The following is a 21,620-nucleotide window of genomic DNA, read 5'->3' on the forward strand; positions in this document are numbered from 1 at the left end:
TAATTTCTGAGACTTTGGTGTACCCATCACCAAATCATGAGCAGCGTATGAGCAGTGTACACTGTACCCAATGTGTAGTCTTTTATCCCTCACCCCCCAACCTTTCCCCTGAGTCCCCAAAGTCCACTGTATCATTCTTATGTATTTGCATCTTCATAGCTTAGCTCCCAGAGTTTTAAGAATTCTTTGTGTATTTTGAGCTGGGCATGATAGTTTGTGCCTGTTGTCCCAGCTACTTCAGAAGCTGAGGCAGGAGGATCCCTTGAGCCCAGGAGTTCTAATTCAGCTTAGGCAACATAGCAAGACCCCATCTCTAATAAACAAATACATTTTAAAAATAGTTCTTTGTATATATTTTTTGAAAACAACATTTTTTTCCCCTTGAGACAGAGTTTCACTCTGTCACCAAGGCTGGAGTGCAGTGATGTGATCACAGTTCACTGCAGCTTCAACCTCCCAGGCTCGAGCCATCCTGAGCTACCATACCCGGCTATTTTTTTTTTTTTTTTTTTTTTTTTGTAGAGATAGAGTTTGTTATATTGCCCAAGCTAGTCTTGAATTCCTGGACTCAAGTAATCCATACACCTTGGCCTTCCAAAGTGCTGGGATTACAGGCCTGAACCACCACACCCGGGCAGATAACACTGTTTTATCAGATACGTCTTTTGCAAATATTTCCTCCTAGTCTGTGGCTTATCTTTTCATTCTCTTAATGAGGTTTCAGTTTTGTCTCTTCAAACCACTGTTTCATGTGACATTTTCAATTTTTAATTATTGTGTTAAAATACACATAAAATTTACCATCTTAACCATTTTAAGTCTACAATGGAGTGGTATGTATATAGTCAAAATTTTGTGCAACCATCACCACCATCCACCTCCCTAACTCTTTCATCTTATAAAACTTACCCGGGAGGCAGAGCTTGCAGTGAGCTGAGATTTCGCCACTGCACTCCAGCCTGGGCGAGACAGCGAGACTCCATCTCAAAAAAAAAAAAAAAAAAACAAAAAACTGAAACTCAGCCGGGTATGGTGGTTCACACCTGTAATCCCAGCACCTTGGGAGGCTGAGGCAGGCAGATCATCTGAGGTCAGGAGTTTGAGACCAGCCTGGCCAACATGGTGAAACACTATCTCTGCTAAAAATACAAAAATTAGCTAAGCGTGGTGCCAGGTGCCTGTAGTCCCAGCTACTCAGGAGGCTGCATCAGGAGAATCGCTTGAACCCGGGGTGGGGCGGAGGTTTCAGTAAGCCGAGATAGGGCCACTGCACTCCAGCTTGGGGGACAGATAAACAAAGCAAAACAGAACTGAAACCCTATAACAGTTTCATTTTAATTCAGTCAAATATGGAGATATTTTATATTGAATAAGACTCTTTTTCCCTTTTAAAAAGATAATTTTTTTATTATAGAAGTAACATGTATTTCTAATGGAAAATTTGAAAACACATAATTAGAAAAAAGAGGAAAAACCTATGAAAACCTCTGGCACCAGGAAGACTAGTGGCCTTGGAAGTAGTCTGAAACCGCACCCTTAGCTGGGACAATTTGACAAACACTACATATCAGAAGCATAAAAAAGATACTCTTTGACCCAACAATCCTTGTTTCAAAATGTATTCAAAGGAAATAGATAGGTGCCCAGAGAGTGAAATACAAAGATGTTCTTAATCGGAGAAAAATTGTAAACAACCTATACTTGTTTTCTAGGGCTGTCATAACAAAGCACGGCAGACTGAGTGGTTTAAACAGAAATTTATTTCTCACAATTCTGGAGGCTAAAGGTCTGAGATCAAGCTGTCAGCAGGATCTTCACATGGTTCTTGTAAGTGTCTATGTTTAAGTTTCCCCTTTTTATAAGGGTGCCAGTCATATTGGATTAAGGCCCATTGATGACCTCATTTTAACTTAATTATCTCTTTAAAATCCTATCTCCAAATGCAGTCACATTCTGAGGTACTGGGGGTTAGGATATCGACATATGAATTTTGGGGGAACACAATTCAGTCAATTATACAAACCTCATCTAAGAACTGAGAATAAATAAATTAGGATGCAGTCCGTACAATAGTTCAATCATACTTTTTAGCTCATATATGAATATTTAATACCACCATTAAAAATGGCCTTAAGGTCAGGTGTGGTGGCTCATGCCTATAATCCCAGCACTTTGGGAGGCTGAGGCAGGTGGATCACTTGAAGCCAAGAGATCGAGACCAGCCTGGCCAACATGGCAAAACCCCGTCTGTACTAAAAATTAAAAAAGTATCTGGGTGTGGTGGTGCATGCCTATAATCCCAGCTACTCAGGAGGCTGAGGCAGGAGGATCACTTGAGCCCAGGAGGCAGAGGTTGCAGTGAGCTGAGATCGTGCCACTGTACTCCAGCCTGGACGACAGAGTGAGACCCTGTCTCAAAAAACAAACCAACAAACAAGGCCTTAGGGTTATATATGACATAGAAATAATTTCATGGCATATATTATCAGTGAAAAGAACAGGCTACAAAATAATATGAGTAGTATGATCCTTGCTCTTTCTCTATGTGAAATACATAGACAAATGCACAGAAAAATGGCTGGAAAAGTTCATTATATTTTGGGGATGAGATGGATGAGTTTTCTTTGTTTTATTTCTATATATTGCTTAACTGTGCATTTAAATTTTCCCATACTAAGTCTTTGAAGTATATATAGATATATAGATATAATAACAATTATTAGTATTTTTTGAGACAGGATCTCACTTTGCCACCCCAGCTGGAGTGCAGTAGTACGATCAGGGCTCACTGCAGCCTCTACCTTCTAGGCTCAGGTGATCCTCCCACCTCAGCCTTCCAAGTAGCTGGGACTACAGCCACATGTCACCACACCTATAGGTATGAGCTCAGAGCCTGATAGGGCTATTCTCAAACTTGAGGAGAAAATTTTAAAATGTGGTTGGTTTTAAAATTTTAAAATGGAGGGTGACTGTGTCCAGGAAGGTGGGGTGGGAGGAATGGACAGGGCAGGTCTGAAGGTACTTGCCTTTTTTCCTAGTTATTGTTTTGTCACTGGCCACCTTCATTTTTCATTGAATTGAGCCTTCCACGTGAAGAAGCATATCATCTGCAAAGATCTCTGTGATTTCTAGCTTTGGAGGCAGAGGGTGTCTATTTATGTCTCATTTTTTGTACAGACGAGGTTTCACCACGTTGCCCAGGCTGGTCTTGAATTCCTGGGCTCAAGCAATGCTCCCGCCTCAGCCTCCCGAAGTGCTAGGATCACAGGCATGAACCACCATGCCTGGCCAGTCTTTGTAATATTTTAGAAGAACCCCTGCCCCCAGCACACACACACAGACACACACCCCAAAAAAAGAAAGAAGCGGGAAAAGTCTACGCCATGCCTAAAACATGTTTTAGAGAACAGTTTTCTAGTCATGTAGTTTTCCTTTAGCTATTTCTGCTTTCTGGCTGCAAAGGAGAGTGTCAGTGGGATATGAAAGCTTACTTAATGTTTGTAACTGTTTCTATTTGCCCCTATATAGTAATGTCCTGTTCATTAATGTGCAATGGAGTGCTCAGTGTACTTTTATTCCTTTTTGGAAGCTCTTTGGAAAGGCTTTTGCTTAATCATAGGACACTGCTGAAGCCAATGACATTATGATTGAATGATTCAACTTGGTTTAAGACTTATGATCAGACAGGCTCTGAGCTCTATTCTCCAACCTGGGGAGAAAATTTTACAATAGAGGGGGTTCTCAGAAGGAAAGGAGGGTGACTGTGTTCAGCGTCCTGATCTCTGTGATTTCTAGCTTTGGAAGCACAGGGTGCCTATTTACGTCTCATTCATGAGAGAATTGACTGCAGGCGTTTTTCTCCTAAAGTCTGTTATTTCTTTAGAGGCTGGGCCTACCACTCCAGTTATATTCCTGTAGGCCTGCCCTTCCTCTACTTCTGTAGCTTGTGTAATTTACGCACAAAACAGGCAGTGTTTGAATAGAAGGACAACATCTACGTCAAGACACAATAAAATAATTAGAGGTTAGCTGTGTACATGATTCTACATGCTAAGCTTTCACTTTGTATAATATACCTGCATGGCCATTGAAACTGTTGTTGGTGAAGTGAAATGCAGCCACTCCCCTGGTTGTTACATGGAGTGGTGACAGATTTAGCCTCACTATACCTGCATAAGTAGGTAGTATACAACAATAGCAGAAGTTGAAATTTTAGTCTTACAATAGAAGGGGTATCTGGCATTAAGTACCTTGTTTACACCTCTGATAAGTCTTGAGAATGCCTCTAGAACTGAGAATCCTCTGCAGAAATGAGAGTCTAAGCTCTGGGAATATCATGAGATTCCCAGGAGGGAGTGCTATGTATAGTGAGGGTTGAAAAAAAAGCTCAAGGACAAGATCCATATTTATGGACAGAAAGCCAACAAAGAATACACAGTAGAAATGGGGCCAGACACGGTGGCTCACGCCTGTAATCCCAGCACTTTTCGAGGCCAAGGCGGGTAGATCACCTGAGGTCAGGAGTTATAGACCAGCCTTGCCAACATGGTGAAACCCCGTCTCTAGTAAATATACAAAAATTATCCAGGCGTGGTGGCACGAGCCTGTAATACCAGCTACTCGGGAGACTGAGGCAGAAGAATCACTTGAACCCAGGAGGCGGAGGTTGCAATAAGCCAAGATCACACCACTGCATTCCAGCCTAGGGGACCGAGCAAGACTATGTCTCAAATAAACAAAAAAGAATACACAGTAGGGCTGGGCGCGGTGGCTCACGCCTGTAATCCTAGCACTTTGGGAGGCCGAGGAGGGTGGATCGCGAGGTTAGGAGAACTCGACCATGCTGGCTAACATGGTGAAACCCCGTCTCTACTAAAAATACAAAAAAATTAGCTGGGTGTGGTGGCGGGTGCCTGTAGTCACAGCTACTCCGGAGTCTGAGGCACGAGAATGGCGTGAACCCTGGAGGCAGAGCTTGCAGTGAGCCGAGATCGCGCCACTGCACTCCAGCCTGGGCGACAGAGAGCGAGACTCTGTGTCAAAAAAAAAAAAAAAAGAATACACAGTAGAAATGAGAGAAAGGCAGAAGACAGGAGGAGAACTAGGATAGTGCTGGAAATGCTCTACAAGAGATAAAAGACAAAATTTCAAGGAAGAATGGATGCGCAACAGTGATACAGGTCTCAAAGAGAGGCAGAAGGAACAGGTCAGTGGGCTGTTTGTTAGGCAATCTTTGAGAAACTTGGTTGTTTGAAAAGTAAGTTAGAAAAGCCAGAAAATAAAGGTTATTTTGTTGAGTGGAATTAGATGATGAAGAAAACTTTCAGGAAGTTTGTTAGTAACATGAAGGTGAAGAGTAATGGTGAGATTTATTAGAACAAAGTTAACTTCCAGAATTTGTGTTCAGGTAAAGAGTTTTTGCAATTGAATCTCTTAATTATATACTAGTATTTCATCCTTTCATTTTCTTTTTTTTCATATTACATAGCACATACTTCATAGACCACTTCTTGTCCTTGGTTGCCCAAATTAACAGAAATGCTTACGAGGATATGTCCATGTTCACAGCAAAGCAATGAGCATGCACTCCAGAGTCCTGGCATTTTGCTTTGACCCAGGATCAAATTTGAGGCAATGACGGTGGCACACCCCTGTAGTCCCAGCTACTCGAGAGGCTGATACAGGAGAATCGCTGAACCCGGGAGGCAGAGGTTTCAGTGAGCCAAGATCATGCCACTGCACTGCAGCCTGGGTGACAGAGTGAGACTCCGTTTCAAAACAAACAAACAAACAAAAAAAATATTTGTTCGAATGAATTCACAATCAACTACTTGCTCATCACCCTTATTTTTCTAATCTAGGATATGATAGAAAGATAGGATATGTCTTTCTAATCTAGGATATGATAAAATTATATTAGCATCATGAGGATTGAATATTGCTCTAATATTATTCTAAAATATTAGTGATGAAAGAGACCTTAGAAATCATTTACTATAGAATGGTTTCATTTTGCAGATAGGAAAACTGAGGCACAAAGATGTTAAATGACTTGGCAAGTGGCAGAGCTAGAGCCAGGAGAATCCAGGTCCTCTTGATTCCTAGTTTGCTACTAAACACCCCTAAGCCATGAAGAAGGTTGCTTCTGCTTTATGTTATGCTATATTTTTTTCTTTCTCTCTCTTTTTGCATGCTTTTTTTGTCCCACTTGAACATGAGATCAACATGCAAACCAGAGAACCTGAAACTTTTGAGAAAAACGAGGACAGTTGTGTTGTGGCCCAGTATACAGGGAATGGAGGTATGAGAACTTCCTCTTTCTACAAAGTTATCAGGTTTATTCATGTTTCCTGGGCCTTAGTTGAACGTGAGAGCCTTTCCCAGATATAGGCATCTTTTCTCGTCAGTGGATGCATTAGAAAGGCAGGAGACCAGAGCTCTCACCTGGCTCTGTTATCATTCCTGTGGTCTCTAGAAAGTGACTTTCCCTCCCTAGGCCTCAGTTTCCTAATTTGTAAAATATGAGACTTGGATTACATGAGTTCAAAAATATTTCGGCTCTAAAATCCTATGATTCTACCTTCTGAATTATGAAGGATTTAATTTTTTTCTACCTTCCAAGTAAAAGCCATACCTAAGCCTCATGGAATTTGATCACCCCTACCTTTTCGTGTGAATGTTAACAGGCCTTCTCTGCTCTGTTTGCTATAATTAGAATGATTTAGTTTTTATTTCAATGGTTTCAATGATTGTTTTCCATTTGTCATTCTACCAAAGAAGTAATTGGCACAATGATTAAAGGTGATCTATGACTCAGTTCTGCTGGATCGCTTTTCAAGTGTTAATTTGCAAATCTCTAGACCTCCTCCCCTCTATGTCTCACTCATACAGAGTTGGATACCAACTATGGATCTGATTTTCTTTTGCTTCTTTTTTTTTTTTTTAAGATGGAGTCTTGCTCTGTTGCCCAGGCTGGAGTGCAGTGGCGCAATCTTGGCTCACTGCAACCTCCACCTCCTGGGTTCAAGCGATTCTCCTGCCTCAGCCTCCCGAGTAGCTGGGTTTACAGGCACCCGCCACCATGCCCAGCTAATTTTTGTATTTTTAGTAGAGACAGGGTTTCACCATAGTGGCCAGGCTGGTCTCGAACTCCTGACCTTGTGATCTGCCTGCCTCAGCCTCCCAAAGTGTTGGGATTACAGGCATGAGTCACTGCGCCCGGCCTTTTGCTTCTTTTGGAATTAGGAGGGAGGACATAGGATGTCCTCAGGATCAGAGATCCAAGGCGATATCTGGAAGGAAGAACGTGTTCTCTCAGTAAAGGAAGGGGAAGGCTGCCGTGTGTTACTGACTCTGCTATAGCAGATGACAAGGAGTTAATTGCAGTCTAATTTCTCTCCTCATTGTGGGGGTTACTGGCTTTGCAATGTCTTGGCAAAGTCTCTTAGACAGGTCATGGCAGCCTATCCCTTGCTTTCTTCTGTCTGCATGCCTACACACCCAGGGATGGAGAATCAAGAGATCAGTTTTCTGGCTGCCATTGAAAGGATGCTCTGTCAGAAGCAAAGGCTTGACTTATTCTGAAGATTACCCTGATCTGCAAAGCTGCAGAATGCATAGTTATTTGTTACCTGGACTTAAAGTAATGCAAGGCCCAGTGTCACATTACTTTGCCTCTAACAGATCTTTCTTGCAATGACTGTTTCATGCCATCAGTCACTCAACATTTATGAAGCACTTACCTTAGCATGAAGGAAAGGTTGAAAAGGAAGAGAAACCATGATCTCAGGCATTGAAGACTGAAAAGTTGCTGTGAGAATAGAGAATGCACAGAAACATTAAGTACTATAAAAACAAGTACATATTAACATAATACATAGTATTTCCAGAAATATTTAGGAATTAATTGCAATGATCAAACCTGGATGGAGTTAATCAGAGTCATGGCACCCAGTGGGATGACTTAGAACCATGAGAGGAAGTTAAATAACTTGCTCTAGATCATGCAGCTATAAAAGAGGAACTGAAATTTGAATCCAGGCACTCTGGCTCCAAAGACACTTAACATTATACTAGACTGAGTCTCTGAAGTCAAAGAGCAAGGGAAGAAAACTACCCTGGTGCAGTTATTGAGAGTATGACCTCTAGACTCAGACTCCCTGGGATTCAATCCTGCCTCTAGCATTTACCATACACTCCTGGACAATCCACTTACCATTCTATCCTTTCTTTTCCTTATCCATAAAAATGGGGATAATAGGCTGGACGCGGTCGCTCACACCTGTAATCTCAGCACTTTGGGAGGCCTAGGAGGGTGGATCACGAGGTCAGGAGTCTGAGACCAGCCTGACCAACATGGTGAAACCCCATCTCTACTAAAAATACAAAAATTAGCTGGGCGTGGTGGCATGCGCCTGTAATCCCAGCTACTCAGGAGGCTGAGGCAGGAGACTTGCTTGAACCTGGGAGGTGGAGGTTGCAGTGAGCCAAGATCGTGCCACTGCACTCCAGCCTGGCAACAGAGTGAGACTCTGTCTCAAAAAAAAAAAGAGGGGGATAATAGTAACTGTGTATGAAGTTGCTATAAGGTACAAATGTGGTATATAGTGTGTAGAGTGTGCAGCCCAGTGCCTGAGACATAGTGATTGCTCAATAAATGTTAACTATCAATAAAATGATTATTATCATCCTATTTCTAAGAACCTGAAGTCCTACCAGGATAGTAACTCTAATTGCCAGAATAAGAAGGGGAAGTTTGGGTTGAGGTTATTTTCCAATCAGAAGTCCTCTGCTCTTGAGTTAGAGAAGATTTAGGGATCAGTAGAATTACAGTGAGGGAAGTGATGAGAAACTGGGGGAAGTTCTAAGAGAAGAATTAGCTCAAAATGTCAGTCTTACAGAGCCTTGAAGGAAAATCATGTGAGAAGGGAGGGAAAGGAAAGGAAGCCAAGACTCTGGTTAGTGTAGACCCTCTTGGGTTGTGGACAAGACAGTATGGGATTGCCATTTTATTAGTAATATATATTGTATATGAATTTAACTTCCCTTTTGGTTTCCTCTTTTCATCCTCACTATTACTAGACCATGCATATATTGAGAAGTAATCTATGCTGCAACTCTCCCTCAGAACTGTATGTACTTAAAATCAAGTTAGTAGAGATTTTGAAAGGACTGTGATTTAAATAAAACACAAAAAAACAGTAACATAATAGATGATTGTCCTTATTCACAGGTCAGGGAGCCACTAGTCCATTGCAGCTCTTTTCTCCTACAGAGATCTTCAAGAAGAGATCTTTGTGCCCCATATGTAATGACTACTTAGGAGCTGAGTCAAACAAAGAGTCTTATTTTAGTTTTCTAAATACCAAGTCTGGGCAGGCCTATGTTTTCACTACATGGGAGGAGTCAAGTATCTTTTCACTACATGGGAGGGGTAAGTGGTTAAGTTTTTTCATATGTTGGCTGCCTAAGTCATTCTGCTTGGTACCATGGCTCAGTTAATTTTGTCAACTGACCAAGGACTATATAAGTGAGGGCAAATCTACACCCCACTGTGTGTAACAGGAAGTAGTGACATGGCACTCTGCCCTTTGAATTCATTGTGTATTCTGGGCCTGGCTAAGTGATATTGAGAAGAGATAGCGGTAATCATTGGCAACATTAGTGCTCTTAAAACCATTCACTCACAAATATTTATTGACAATACTAGAACATCCGTAAAGAACACAGTATCTGGCAAATAGTATAAGCTCAAATTTTGTTGACTATAAACCAATGTTTGGGCTGTACATTTGCCAATATGCAGCATTTAACTACATTTCTTCAAGCAAAATTCAACTATATCTTCAGAGTAAAGAATAGAAGAGGAATGAATTAGATACAATGTCTTTTGGATGTATTTTTCTATATTCAGCTTCCCCGCTGTTAAGAAATCCCAGCTCCAGTTCAGCAGTGGTAAAGTGATTGCTATCACACAGCAATGAGTGGTGTCTGTGAGCTCATGTTGAGCAGCTGTTACAGAATTTGAAAGGGCAAGGCATATTTCATGTACGAGTCCTCAACTATCTCCATCAAGCTGTCACCATAGAGACTGAGAACTTAAAGACTTCCTTGCAATCATCTTGGAAGGGAAATATCTATTTCTGGCTGAGGCTTGGCCTCTCTGGAGAGGAGTTTATAAAGCATGTCTTACTATCTGCTATGTAGTGAGGAATTTAGGACAAAATTTGGAGCAACCTTATGGGGTAAGATAATCAGCACTTTTAAAAAAAGGAAAACCTACTTAGATTAGCATAGAGCTAGATCCTATAAGTCAGTTATGACCTGGATAGGATTTAGGTACTCTGGAAATCACTAATCTTCATGTTTTGTGGCATATAGGTTATGGGAATGGTTAGGGCAAGAAGCTAGTTATAATCCAGAAAGAGGTAGGCAACCTATAGGACAATCACTACCCTGGGATTTTCTGCAAGCAGTTGTCATAAACTTAAATATCAGTTACCAAAGATCATATGGTTTAAGCAATTTTTTTTTTAGCTGCTACTTCCTTCGGTCCTTATAGATAGATAAGACCAAGCACCTCTTCATAGGTTTCCATTTTTTGCCTCTACTGTAGGACCGATCAAATGGCTTTTAAAGTAATCTAATTTTGTTTTCTAGAAAGATGAGAGAAGTTTAGTCGTTCAAATAGCCTATGTTAACAGTGATTCTGAAGCCAAGTAGGACCCATGGAAAAACAAAACAGGATTGATTTCAGTCTATTTTACCTCTTGGAACGTTAATTCCATAAGGAAAGCACTTCATTAAATTCTGCTGACATAGAAAGCTTATAAAATGTGTTTCTTGGTTCTTTTTAACTATATTAAACTTTTTTCTTTGGGCTGGGCTTGGTGGCTTATGCCTGTAATACCAGCACTTTGGGATGCCAAGGCGGGAGAATGGCCTGAGCCCAGGAGTTCGAGACCAGCCTGGGCAAAAAAACAAGACCCTGTCCCTACAAAAAACCCACAAAACTTATCTGGGCGTGGTTGTATGTGCCTGTGGTCCCAGCTACTTGGGAAACTGAGATGGGACGATTGCTTGAGCCCAGGAGGTTAAGGCTGCAGTGAGCCAAGGTCACACCACTGCACTCCAGCCTGGGAGCAAGACCCTATCTCTAAAAGAAACAAAACAAAAAACAAGGCTTTTTCTTTGGATGCTTCCAAAATTGCATTGGAATCCATTAAATTTTAAAATGCATGCCCTTGGGTATCACAATTTCACTTCAAGGAATTTCTTCTGGACAAATATTCCCATTAAATGAAAGTCCATTCTGAACTTGAAGTGCTCAGGCTAATTCCTGCACTTGGCTCCAAGAATGCTAGGCAAAAGACTGGCAAATTCACTTCTGGAAAAAAATCAACAGCACAAGAAAGCACATTCGGGAGTCCTACAATGAGGCAAGTGGATCCCACTTGATGACTTCAAAGTGAATCTACAAGAGGACAAGTATTATTTGAGTATATGGAGGTAATAATAAACTATTACGTGAAAGTCACTCGACATCTGAGGAATGCCTCCATCATGAAATCAGACACTAAAACAATGTAATTTAGAGTAAACAAAGACAATGCAGGAAGAGAAATAAATTATGAAACATAAACAACAATGGAATGCTATGATAAGAAAGAATTATCTGTAGACAAATTCTATATGATTCCACTTATATGAGGTAGAGAAAGAGAAAGAATGTGGTTGCCAAGGGCTGGGGGAATAGGGAGTAGGGAGTTATTGTTTAATGGAGAAAGAGTTTCAATTTTGCAAGAGGAAGAGTTCTGAAGATGGGTGATGGTTGCACAATAATATTAATGTACTTCATACCACTGAAATATATACTTAAAAATAGTTAAGATGGTCAAGTTTACGTTGTGTGTATTTAACCACAATACAAAATTAGAAAGAAAATGAATAATGGGAGCTCTTGGAAATGAAAAATATGATTGCTGAAATGAGAAATTCATAGACAGTATGGAAGATGAAGACGAGAACATTTCCCAGAAGGTAGATTCAAGAGATGACATATAGATGGAAAATAGAGGACAAAGTTAAAGGATCAGCCTGTAATCCCAGCACTTTGGGAGGCTGAGGCAGGAGAACTGCTTGAGCCCAGAGTTCGAGACCAGCCTGGGCAACATAGCAAGATGTGTCTCTGTTAAAAAAAACAAAAAAACAAAAACACTTTTTTTTTTAAAGTTAGCCAGGCATGGTGGCTCACATCTGTAGTCCCAGCTACTTAGGAGGCTGAGGAAGGAGGATCACTCAAGCCCAGGAGTTGAGGCTGCAGTGAGTTATGATGACAAAGCAACACACTCTCTCTAAAAAAAGTGAGAGATAAATATTGTATCAGAGTCCCAACAGCAAACCTAATTCAGCACATGAGCACATGGTTGGGATAAAGAGATTTTTATGAAAGGACTATTTACGGGACTGTGAGCAGCAAGGATTAAGGGGACAAACAAAGGTGGTATAGTGTCCAGGGACCAGCAGCAATGAGAAGCTATTACACTCCCAGGGCTGAAAGTGCAAGGGGAGGAGGCCGTGTAAATGGGGTCCAATAAGAACTAGAGCCAAGGAGGAAGGGCCTTCCAATGATAGATATAGCTAGTGCCTGAGAGATGGGGCTCTGCAACAGCAACAAGACAAGAAAGCAAATTCAGGAATCCTACAATGAGGCAAGTGGATCCCGCTTGATGACTCCAAAGTGAAATCTACCAGAGGAAAAGTATTATTTGAGTATACAGAGATAATAATTTGAGTATACGGGAGAAATATTCTGATCTCTGTCTCTTCCTGTGATCTGATCTGATATTGGCCAGACCTAACCAGAAGGTAGACTGGGTGAGAGTCTATAGTTCATATAGTCTATAGTCATCCTCTCAGGGTAGGGTAGGTCTAGTATGGGAAAGAAAATAAATTATCAAAGAATAGTACAATAATATTTTCCCATCTGAAAAACATCTGGTGTCCATCCCAGGGAATTAAAAAAAAAAAAAAAGCCTTACATGAGGCAGAACATAACGAAATTTCAGAAAAACATTAACCAAGAAAAGATCCTAAAAGCTTGCAGAGAGGACAGAAGAGCTCATATATAAAGGATCAAAAACGAGAATGGCATTGGATTGATCATCAGCAGCACCGAATGCTGTATGACAATGGAGCAATGTCTTCAAATTTCTGAGGAAATTTTCTCCTCTCCTCTCCTCTCCTCTCCTCTCCTCTCCTCTCCTCTCCTCTCCTCTCCTCTCCTCTTTTCTTTTTGAGATGGAGTTTCGCTCTTGTTGCCCAGGCTGGAGTGCAATGGTGCCACCTCAGCTCACCACAACCTCTGCCTCATGGATTCAAGCGATTCTTCTGCCTCAGCCTCCCGAGTAGCTGGTATTACAGGCATGCGCCACCATGCCCAGCTAATTTTGTATTTTTAGTAGAGATGGGGTTTCTCCATGTTGGTCAGGCTGGTCTTGAACTCCTGACCTCAGGTGATCTGCCTGCCTCAACCTCCCAAAGTCCTGGGATTACAGGTGTGAGTCACCATGCCTGGCTGGAAATATTATTTTCAAGCCAAATTGTCAATTAAATGTAAGGGTGGAACAAAGACATTTGCAAACATGCAATGTTTCAAAAAATTTCACAGTGGGAGGTTTAACCAGCATCATACTAGCTAATTCATCACTAGATATTGTCTTACATGACACATATTATGTTGTAGGCCATTTCCACTATGTCCTATCAATAGGAGTGGTATTTGCCATTATAGGAGGCTTTGTCCACTGATTCCCCCCTATTTTCAGGCTACACACTTAATCAGACCTATGCTGAAATCCACTTCACCATTTTATTTATAGGTGTTAATTTAACTTTTTTCCACAGCACTTCCTCGGCCTATCTGGTATGCCTCGACATTACTCTGATTATCCTGATGTGCACACCGCGTGAAATGTTATCTCATCCATAGGCTCATTTATCTCACTAACAGCAGTTATACTAATGATGTTTATAATCTGAGAAACCTTTGCTTCAAAACAAAAAATACTAACAATTGAACAACCATCTACTAATTTAGAGTGGCTTTACAGATGTCCACCACCCTACTGCACATTTGGAGAGCCAACTTACTTGAAAGCCTAAACAAGAAAGGAAGGAATTGAACCTCCAGAAACTGGTTTCAAGCCAATCCCATAACTTCTATGACTCTCTCGATATTAGTTAAATTATTACATAACTTTGTCAAAGCGAATTTATAGGTTAAATCCTATATGTCTTAATGGCTCATCCAGTTCAATTAGGCCTTCAAGACGCCACATCCCCTATTATAGAAGAACTACTCACTTTCCATGACCATGCTCTTATAATTATTTTCCTAATTAGTTCCCTGGTCCTAGACATCATTTCCCTAATACTCACAACAAAATTAACTCATACTGGCACCATAGATGCTCAAGAAATCGAAACTGTGTGAACTATTTTACCCGCCATTATCTTAATTTTAATTGACCTCCCATCCCTATATATTGTGCACATAGTAGACAAGGTTAACAATCCTTCTCTTACTGTCAAAGCAATTGGCCACCAATGATATTGAAGCTATAAATATACAGACTATGAAGAGTTAGGCTTTGATTCTTATATGATTCCAACAGCAGACTTAAAGCCAGGAGAACTTTGACTCCTTGAAGTTGATAACTGAACAATTCTCTCAACAGAGATCCCTGTCCATATATTAATCTCATCCGAAGACATCCTGCATTCATGAACTATCCCCTTACTGGGCCTCAAAACAGATGGAATCCCCGGACGCTTAAATCAAACGACCTTAACCGCTACATGTCCAGGCCTTTTATGGACAGTGCTCAGAAATTTGTGGGTCTAACCACAGTTTTATACTTATTGTCCTAGAATTAACCCCCTTAAAATGCTTTGAAACCTGATCCACGTCTGCACTATAATATCACTGTAAAGCTATCTAGCATTAACCTTTTAAGTTAAAGACTGAGGGGATCTGCACCTATTTGCAGTGAATGCCTAAACTAGATACTTCCACATGATCCATTGTCATCCTGTCAATAATTGTAACTTTATGCTCCATTATTCAGTTAAAATTATCAAATTTCATTTATTATATAGCCCTTATAACCAAAAACAATCAAAACACAAAAACATAAAGCTCCCGAGAATTAAAACGAACGAAAATCTATTCACCTCTTACTACCCCAACAATTCTAGGTCTACCTGCAGTAGTATTAATCATTTTATTTCCCCCTGTACTATTTCTAACCTCCAGTCATCTAATCAGTAACTGATTGATTTCCATTCAACAGTGACTAATTCAACTTGTACTAAAACAAATAATAATAACCCATAACATTAAAGGACGAACCTGATCCCTTACACTGATCTCCCTAATTCTCTTCATTGCCTCAACCAGTCTCCTTGGGCTTCTACCCTATTCATTTACACCAACTACCCAATTATCAATAAACCTAGGTATAGCAATCCCCTTATGAGCAGGCACAATCATTACAGGCTTCTGCTTCAAGACAAAAACCTCCTTAGCTCACTTTTTACCACAAGGCACACCTATACCACTTATCCCTATGCTAGTGATCATTGAAACTATTAGCTTATTCGTTCAACCAATGGCACCAGCTGTGCGATTAACAGCCAACATTACACCCAGAAACCTGCTAATACATTTAATCAGAGGAGCCACACTAGTACTATCAACTATCAGTCTTCCCACAGCTTCAATCGCTCTCATTATTCTAATCCTACTAACCATCCTCGAATTTGCCATAGCCCTTATTCAGCCTATGTCTTTACATTGCTAGTAAGCCTTTACCTGTACAACAACGCATAATGACCCACCATACACATGCCTACCATATAGTCAAACCCAGCCCCTGACCACTAACAGGAGCTCTCTCATTTATTTCTCCTAATAACATCTGGCCTGGCCATGTGATTTCACTTTAACTCTATCACCCTTTTAACACTGGGCCTACTAACCCACACACTAACTATATACCAGTGATGACGTGACATTATCTGAGAAATTACATTTCAAGGCCACCACACATCAATCGTCCAAAAAGTCCTCTGATATGGAATAATTCTATTTATTATCTGAGAAGTATTTTTTGCTGGTTTCTTCTGGGCATTCTACCACTCTAGTCTAGTCCCAATTCCAGAATTTGGGGGACACTGATCCCCAATAGGTATTTCTCCCCTCAACCCCTTAGAAGTCCCCCTCTTGAATACATCTGTATCACTTACATCAGGATTTTGGATTACTTGCACTCACCACAGCCTGATAGAAGGTAGTCGAAAGCAGATACTTTAAGCACTATCCATCACAATTATCTTAGGTATTTACCCTTCTACAAGCCTCAGAATATTTCCAGGCCCCCTTTACTATCTCTGATGGCATCTATGGCTCAACATTCTTTACAGCCACAGGCTTTCATGGATTTCATGTTATTATTGGATCAACATTTCTCACTATCTGCCTCCTCTGCCAATTAAAATTCCACTTTACATCCAACCACCACTTTGCCTTTGAAGCTGAAGATGTAGTATGACTGTTCTTATATGTCTCTATCTATTGATAAGGGTCCTACTCTTTTGGTATAAACAGTACCATTGACTTCCAATCAATTAGTTTCCATAATATCCGAAAGAGAGTAATCAACCTGACACTAGCCCTAGTAACCGACACCTTACTGGCCCTATTACTAATAATAATCGCATTTTGGCTCCCACAACTTAATATCTATATAGAAAAATCCAGCCCCTAGGAATGCGGATTTGACCCACTAGCCTCCCCCTGCCTCCCCTTTTCCATTACATTCTTCCTAGTAGCCATCACATTCCTCCTCTTCGACTCAGAGATCGCTCTGCTACTACTGCTGCCATGAGCCCTTCAAACAACCAACCTGACATTAATGATCAGCACAGCCCTTATACTAGTTACCATTTTAATCCTAGGCTTGACTTATGAATGAGCCCAAAAAGGATTAGACTGTGTTGAATTGTAAATAGTTTAAGTCAAAATAAATGATTTTGACTCATTAGATTATGGTAGACCATATTTACCAAATCCCCGTGATTTATATCAATATTATATTAGCATATACCATACCACTGCTAGGAGTATTCATCTATCGATCCCACCTAATATCATACCTATTATGCCTAGAAGGCATAATACTATCAGTAGTTATCATAAATACTCATAACTTTAAATATACATTTCACTCTAGCATCCATAATACCCATTATTCTTCCAGTATTTGCTGCCTGTAAAGCTACAGTGGGCCTTGCCTTACTAGTTTCAATCTCCAGTACATATGGTCTAGATTATGTACAAAATCTAAATTTACTTCAATGCTAAAAATTATTATTCCAACAATTATACTTTACCAATGGCATGGTTCTTTAAAAATTCTAATATGAATCAACATGATTATCCACAGCCTACTCATCAGCCTCATCAGCCTACTATTTTTTAACCAATTCAATGATAACTTATCCAACTTCTCATTAGTTTTCTCTTCTGACCAGCTGACATCACCCCTTCTAATCTTAACAGCTTGACTACTGCCTCTTATAAGTCTAGCAAACCAATATCACCTGTCCAATGAATCACTCCCATGAAAAAAGCTCTATATTTTTATACTGATCTCCCTACAGACTGTTAAAATCACAACATTCACAGCCACAGAACTAACTATATTTTATATCCTCTTTGAAGCCACGCTAGTTCCTACCCTAATTATCATCACCTGCTGAGGCAACCAACCAGAATGCCTTAATGCAAGCTCATACTTCTTATTTTACACACTAGTAGGATCCCTTCCTCTATTTGTAGCATTTGTTTATACTTAAAATACCTCAGGTTCACTAAATATGCTAGTAATAATACTTACTACCCAAGAGCTATTAACCACCTGATCCAACAACCTTATTTATCGTTGAATTGGTTAAAATATAGTAGGCTGATGAGGCTGATAAATAGGCTGTGGATAACCACGTTGATTCAGATTATAGAATTTTTAGAGAACCATGTCATTTGGATTGTAAGCCTGCATAGGCAAACAAAAAGTACCACTCTGGCTTAATGTGTGGTGGGGTGTTGAAGGAGTTGGCTAAAGAGTAGATACCTGGGTCGCCCAGGAGATCAGGTGAAAATAGTACTAGAGTTATTAGAAGGAGTAGAAGAAAAATTAAACCTAAAATATCTTTGGTTATATGGTAGCAGTGGAAGGTAGTTTTATATCAGAATAAATGCTGGTACAAGATAGGGTCACCCCCGCCAGCAGGCTCAAAAAAATTAGTGTTGAGGTTACGGTCAGTTAATAGTGTAGTAATCCCGGCGGCTAGCACCGGAAGGGAAAAGAGTAGAAGGACTGCCGTAATGAGGACTGATCAGACGAAAAGAGGTGTTTGATACTGGGACATGGCTGGGGGTTTTATGTTAATAGTGGTAATAAAGTTAACGGTTCCTAAAATAGAAGAGGCACCTGCCAAGTGGAGCGAGAAGATAGTCTGGTCCACAGAGGCTCCTGCATGTGCTTGGTTTCCTCTTAAAGGGGGATAAACTGTCCAGCTGGTTCCAGCACCGGCTTCTACTATCGAGGATGCAAGCAGGGAGCAGAAAAGATAGAGGGAGAAGTCAGAAGCTCATATTATTTATCCGGGGGAATGCCATATTGGGTGCACCACTTATCAGAGGGACTAGCCGTTTCCCGAAACCCCCAATTATGATTGGTATCACCATAAAGAAGATGAAAACGAACGCGTGGGCAGTAACAATAACATTGTACATCTGATCTTCTCCTAGTAGAGTTCCTGGTTGGTCTACTCCTGCTTGAATTAGGAAGCTTAAGGTGGTGCCTACTATCTCCGCTCTTGCGCCGAGTAGCAGGTATAGTGTTCTGGTAACTTTGTGGTTAGTTGAAAACAATCAACGATTGATGAACATAGGTGGGGGGAGCAGGTAAAATGGCTGAGCAAGCATTAGACTGTAAATCTAAAGACAGAGGTTAAGGCCTCTTTTTACCAGCCCTGAGGAGATTTCTCATGTTGAACTGCAAATTCAAAGGAGCAACTTCAATCCTGCTGGTTATTTTTATAAAAAAATTAACCTTCTATATGCTCTTTCTTTAGGAAGCAATTATAAAACAAAGGAATAAACAAGCAAATAAACAAAAAAAGAAGACCCTGGGTTGAGGGAACGTGGGATACATGCACAGACAAGTGTAGAGAAATCCCAGGAAATCATAGGATAGCTATACAGAAGTCCTAGAACATAATCGAGTTCAGACAGAGCAGGAGAAAAGAAGGTTCCATTTGGATGCCTTTAAGGGAAAAAACAAACCACTATCACTTTCAGAGAGATTTAACAATTCTTTTGAGGTTTTGGGAAGGGCAATGAAAATAAGCAAATGACTACTTTGAAAAATCATCCCTGGCCTGCCGTGGTGGCTCACCCCTGTAATCCCAGCACTTTGGGAGGTGAGGCAGGCAGATTGCCTGAGGTCAGGAGTTCGAGACTAGCCTGACCAACATAGTAAAACCCCTTCTCTACTAAAAGTACAAAAGTTAGCCGAGCGTGATTGTGTGCACCTGTAATCCCAGCTACTCAGGAGGCTGAGGCAGGAGAATCGCTTGAACCCAGGAGGTGGAGATTGCAGTGAGCCGAAATCACGTCACTGCATTCCAGTCTGGGTGACAGAGCGAGACTCTGTCTCAAAAAATACCAAACCAAAACAAAAAAATCATCCTTCTAATAGTATTTGTTTAAACTGTGTATGTAGATTGCTTTTATATAACATTAAAATTTAAAATATTCTCTCAAGAGTGAAAAGATATAAGTGTAAAGGTATCATAGACCATTGTATCTAATGGTGTGTCCATTGGCAGGATACTGGTTAAATTACGGTACTGCCAAATGATAGAATACTATGTATTCTTTAAAGGGAATGAGATAGACTCTAGATGTCTACTGAGTCAAAAGATGTCCTTAGATATATGTTTAAGGGAAAAAAAATACAAGTTTCAAAAATTATACCCATAATGTGATCCTTTTTTTTTTTTTTTTGAGATGGAGTTTTACTCTTGTTGCCCAGGCTGGAGTGCAATGGCACGATCTCTGCTCACCGCAGCCTCTGCCTCCTAGGTTCAAGCAATTCTCCTGCCTCCGCCTCCCGAGTAGCTGGGATTACAGGTACGCACCACCATGCCCGGCTAATTTTGTATTTTTAGTAGAGACGGGGTTTCTCCATGTTGAGGCTGGTCTTGAACTCCTGACCTCAGGTGATCCGCCCACCTCGGCCTCCCGAAGTGCTGGGATTATAGGCGTGAGCCCCCGTGCCTGGCCGATCCTATTTTTTTAAGTAAAAAAAAAGTCTTACAAATATATATTACATTATACGTAGAAAAATGAAAGGTTGGGGGAATTGTGGAATTTTGTTTTCTAATTTAATAATTTTTATATTGAATTGTTTATGTGAGAATGGACTTTGTGTACTCAGAAAAAAATCAACACAGATGAATTTCTAATAAGATTACTTTGGACTTATAAATCAATTTTTCCATAGCTTCTGTTAACAATATTCATTCATCAAACTATTGTCTTGGATATTAGAGAGACAGAGATGAATAAAATATATTTTCTGCCTTCAATTTTATCACACTCCAGTGGAACAGTTTTTAAAGTACTCTGTGTTTCAGGGGTGCAGTATATGTTTTGATCTGAATTTCATTTTCAAAACATATTTTGTTTTTCTTGAGACAGTGTCTTGCTCTGTCGCCCAGCCTGGAGTGTAGTGGTGTGATCACAGATCCTGCAGCCTCTATCTCCTGGGCTAAAAGAATCCTCTTGTTTCAGCCTTCTGAATAGCTGGTACTACAGGTGTGCACCACCCTGCCTGGCTAATTTTTTGATTTTTTGTAGAGATGAGGTCTTGCTATGTTGCCTGGGCTGGTCTCCAACTCCTGAGCTCAAGCAATCCTCTTGCCTTGGCCTCCCAAAGTGCTGAGATTATAGGCCTGAGCCACCGTGCCTGGCCCAAAACATATTTTAAATATTTAAAAACCTATAATAAAATTCAATTAATTTAATATAATAAATTTTATTTTATTTTATTTATTTTTTCAAGACAGAGTCTCACTTACTCTGTTGCCCAGGCTGGAGTGCAGTGGAGTAATCTCAGCTCACTGCAACCTCCGCCTCCTGGGTTCAAGCAATTCTGCCTCAGTCTCTCGAGTAGCTGGGATTACAGGTGTGCACCACCACATCTGGCTAATTTTTGTATTTTTAGTAGAGACTGGGTTTCACCATGTTGTCCAGGCTGGTCTCAAACTCCTGGCCTCAAGTGATCCACCTGCCTCTTGGCTTCCCAAAGTGCTGGAATTATAGGTGTGAGCCACCATGCTTGGCCAATATAATAAATTTTAATATATTGGGGCCACTACTAGTTAATATCTGCTGACAGGGTTTTTGTTTTTTGTTTGTTTTTTTTTTTTTTTAGGTGGATTCTCACTCTGTTGCCAGGCTGGAGCGCAGTGGTGCGATCTCGGCTCAC

At 40.6% G+C, this 21,620-nt stretch overlaps 1 long non-coding RNA gene and 1 pseudogene across 1 annotated transcript; one reads left to right on the plus strand and one right to left on the minus strand.

Moving 5' to 3' along the window:
* Positions 1 to 5,183: 5,183 nt before the first annotated feature.
* Positions 5,184 to 7,973, minus strand: LOC134737367 (uncharacterized). Its single transcript, XR_010122209.1, has 3 exons — positions 7,922 to 7,973; positions 7,743 to 7,810; positions 5,184 to 5,748 (listed from the first exon to the last, which is right to left on the minus strand). It is a non-coding gene; the product is annotated as an uncharacterized lncRNA (long non-coding RNA).
* A 3,529-nt stretch (positions 7,974 to 11,502) lies between these two features.
* LOC129488801 (ATP synthase subunit a-like) lies at positions 11,503 to 15,892 on the plus strand (annotated as a pseudogene).
* The last annotated feature ends 5,728 nt before the right edge of the window (positions 15,893 to 21,620 follow it).

Source organism: Symphalangus syndactylus, chromosome 8 (assembly GCF_028878055.3).
Source record: "Symphalangus syndactylus isolate Jambi chromosome 8, NHGRI_mSymSyn1-v2.1_pri, whole genome shotgun sequence".
Taxonomy (NCBI): domain Eukaryota; kingdom Metazoa; phylum Chordata; class Mammalia; order Primates; family Hylobatidae; genus Symphalangus; species Symphalangus syndactylus.